Source organism: Nipponia nippon, unplaced genomic scaffold (assembly GCF_047370975.1).
Source record: "Nipponia nippon isolate SJK-2023a ecotype South Korea unplaced genomic scaffold, ASM4737097v1 scaffold_98, whole genome shotgun sequence".
NCBI classification, from domain to species: Eukaryota; Metazoa; Chordata; class Aves; order Pelecaniformes; family Threskiornithidae; genus Nipponia; species Nipponia nippon.
The window spans coordinates 107,016-110,839 of record NW_028262422.1 but is presented as its reverse complement, the minus strand read 5'-3'; the positions used below and the strand labels follow the sequence as shown (position 1 = coordinate 110,839).

General features: G+C 62.0%; 1 long non-coding RNA gene across 1 annotated transcript; it reads right to left on the bottom strand.

The window, feature by feature from the left end:
- Positions 1-219: 219 nt before the first annotated feature.
- On the bottom strand, positions 220-3,285 carry LOC148050009 (uncharacterized). Its single transcript, XR_015701791.1, has 4 exons — positions 2,362-3,285; positions 1,433-1,601; positions 520-711; positions 220-267 (listed from the first exon to the last, which is right to left on the bottom strand). It is a non-coding gene; the product is annotated as an uncharacterized LOC148050009 (long non-coding RNA).
- Between the last annotated feature and the right edge of the window lie 539 nt (positions 3,286-3,824).

Here is a 3,824-nt window from a genome sequence, read left to right as displayed (position 1 = left end):
GGAGCAGTGCAGAAAAACAGAGAAAAAGAGAACGGGTACAGGGAAGAACAAAAAAGAAAAATCACAGCAGCATGCAAAAGAGAGAGGGCCAGGAAGGGGCAGGGAGGGACCGGGGCACAGACAAGGGGTGACAGGTCCCCAAGGGCCCGGGACTCACCACAGCTCTCGCTCTCGGTGCTGCTGGGAGAACTGGCCAGTTGAGATGCTTCTTCCTCCTTCTCTCCTCCGTTCCTCTTCTGTAACTCCAGTCACTCGGCTGTCCTCCACCTAAGAGAATACGTGGATATCTTACAGCTCTTATGAGACAAGGTTTCCTAGACATGTAGCCTCGCTTGCTCGTGCACTACGCGGCTGTACCACACTTTGGGTTATGCATACAGGCCCTGTGGTGCACATCGGCTGTCTGGCCTGCAGTGCACTACAAAGAGGGATCCCTTCCCACCCAGAGGGGCAGGCTCTCTCTTGCCCGCAGTGGGAGGCAGTGGTCAGCCAGATGGCCTTCCGTTTCTTCTTCTTTACCTTTCTCCAGCCTCTCTGGCTTCAGCCGCGGCAGCTCCTGTCCACAGCCAGTAATCGCTCCGCCTGTCCCTTTTCACCCCCGCACCGCAAAGAGAGTGAGGTCAGGCAGAGACAACCCACGCAAGCCTGAGGCAGGTGCTGTCAGCAGCATCCCCACGGGAGGAATGGACAACCGCGTCCTCAGCATGGCCTCTAGCACAGGGAAAGAAGAAGCGGCGACCGTTATTACCGTAGATCACCCCTGGCCTAAGCCCTTCCTTCTGCAGAGGCTTCTGGAGACACTGCTCCTTCCCCGCACTGCTGGTAACGGCACCCGCGTTAAGGGAGAATCCAGCCCACTTGAGAGCCAGCTTGTGGTCTTCACAACAGGGCTTGGGGGCAATCTGGTGCTATGGGACAGGCTTCAGGGGAGGTGCTGGAGCAGGGGGCAGTTGCACGGGGTGAGCGGGGCCAGGAGAGGCTCAGGGGGAGCTCCGGTGAGTTGGGGAGGTGCCCTGCCTCTGCGCCTAGGGGATATCCGCCTCCTTCCCCTCTTCCCTTCTATCAGCTTTTAGGTAACTCCCTGGGGCTGCCCTGGCCCAGCTCGCCTCCAGCAGACCAAGAGCCTGCTGCAGCGGGCAGGTTGAAGCTTCCTGTCCCACCACCCCCGGGCAGCCAGCAGGCAGAAGACACCCCTGCACACTCAAAGGAGCTCGCTCGCCTCCCTGGTGCTCCTGGCCCTTACCCACCACCGCCAATCGTGCCTGGCATGCCACCACACTGTGGTAACAGCGAAGAAGGCGGCGTCGGCGGCAACAGCGAGCACCCAGCGCGCAGCGATTGCCCACGGGCGGCGGCAGCGCTGCCGTCTGCATTTTGCACGCCAAGCACCTGCCGACAGCACGCCCGCGGGGCGGAAGCGGCGTTTCCTTACCAGCAGGCAGCAACGAGCGCAGCGGCATGACTCCGCAGGCACCGCAGCATCCTATTGCCGTTACCGGTGCCGGCAGCATGGATCATGTGGGCTGCACCGCGCCTGCACAGATCCCGGGCAGCAGCTCCGAGAGTCGGGAGGCGCGCTGCTTCTTGGGGAGTAGCCATAGCTGGAAGCCTGCAGAAAAACACACAAAACCTGCAACAAAACTGCACCTAGTGCCGCAGGGGCCGCGGCGATAGCAACGACTACGGTGCACCGAAAGCGCCCGAGAGCAATGCGGCTTCCAGGCACCCACGTCCATATATACTACACCTCCCGGCATGCCCCGGGGAACCAACGTGACCGACCAAAAGCCCCGGATGCCAGGGGACGCAGCCCTCCGTGCTTTGGGATCCTGCGGGGACACCGTTCACCGCGCCACCGCCGCACGTGGAAGCCCCGCCGAGCCCCCAGCGCGGCTCCGGGCAGCCCCCGCCACCGGCTGCAGCCGGCCCCCCACGACCGGCGCCGACCCGGCGCCCTCCCACTGCCCAGCCCCGACGCGGCTCGGCGCCCGGCCCCGCACCGGCGCGGTGCCCCCCCGCCGCCCGGCCCCGGACCGGCGCGGCGCCCGCCCGGCCCCGGCGCGGCGCCGCTCGGCACGGAAGACCCCCGCCGCCCGGCCCCGGACCGGCGCGGCGCGGCGCCGCCCGGCCCCGCACCGGCGCGGCGCCCCCCCCACCGCCCGGCTCCGGACTGGCGCGGCGCCCCCCACCGCCCGGGCTCCGGACCGGCCCCGACCCGGCGCCCCCCCACCGCCCGGCTCCGGGAAGCCCCGCCCGCCCGGCTCCCACACGGCACCGCACCCTCCCCGCTCCGTGCCTCCCGCCGGCCCGGCCGCTCCCCCCCCCAGGCACCGCCGCCCTCCTCGGGGCTTCCCCGCTCACCTCCTCCCTGCCTGCAGCCGCAGCCCAACGACCGCTCCGCTCCGCCCCGGGCTCCCGCTGGCCCCTCCGCGGGGGGAAGCTGCGCCCACCGCGCGATGCCCGCCCGCGACGCACCGCGCATGGTCTGGGAGGAATTCCAGTTTAATCTCTGTGGGCTGGACGACCTTCTGTATCATCCAGGGGACTTCTCGTTTCACCTCTATGCTCTGGAGGGCCTTCTCGATGGTCTGGGTGGACTTTCGGTGTCATCTCCATGGTCTGCGGAGCCGCCCTATACTCCGGGAGGACTTCCGCTTGCATCTCGATGGTCTGAAGGCCGTTCAGAAGCAAAGGGGTTACGGGAGGGGGCGAGCAGGGGAGCGGGGGCACGAGACCGGAGGGCAGGGGACGCGGGGGGCGCGTCACGGGGCAAAAAAAACCCCGCACGGGGGGAAAAACCTTGTGTGGGGGGACGTTTGGGTGGAGAGCACTTGGGAGGGCGCAGAGACAGGCAGAGGAGGACGGGGGGCAGGAGACGGACACGGACGGACAGCGGCTGTGTGTGGGTAGAAAGGTGCACGGGGGGACACGGGTGGGGATGACCTACACCAGGGGGTCCGCCCGGCATAATCCACAGCAGATAACTCACCTGGGATAAGCCGCAACGGATATTCCGCTCCGGAGAAGGAATCCACGCCAGATAATCCCCAGCAATGCCCCTCAAACTGCCAGCGGTTCACCCCAAATTTGGCCCAAATTGGTGTGGGTTTTGCGTTTGGGTTTTTTTTGGGGGTTGGTTTTTTTTGTTGTTGTTGTTCTGTTTTGTTTTGTTTTTTTTCTTTTACATCATACAAAACTTGGGGGTTTCTGCTTTTCCAAAATATTCAGTTCTGGGGTTTTCCGGCGCTTTTCCACATCATAACAATGGGTCATTTTTGGGTTTCTGCGTTAAAATGTAGCGGGGGTGGGGGTGCTTGCTTTCCAAGCTGCACAAATCCAGGTGGATTCGGCTTTCCTGGGAGCCCCAAACTGTGTTGCTCCCCCCCTCCAAATTGTGTGGCCGCGCAGGGGAAAGTCCCCGTTTGGGGGAAACTGGCCCCAAAGCGGGATGGGAAAAGGGGGAAGGGACAGCTTTGGACAAGTGCTTTTATACCTTCAAGAGAGATTCGAGGGGGAGGTTGAGTCTGTTTAAATCCTTTCCATAGAACAGGGTTTTCTTTCCGTTTTATAAACCTTCTGTAGCATAGACATTTACACTTACGTAGCTAGTTACACATACACATATTCAGGCAACAGAAACCTTTGATGCATATTACCTGTTTACACTGATATCTACTACGCACACATGCCTATTTACACTTTCATAGATTTACGCTTAGATATCATCTCTACTTACACATCCGTGTCTATTTACACTTAGTATTTTATAATACATCTATCTAGAACGTAGCTGGCTGTTTAGACTTGGATATTTTGACATCCTT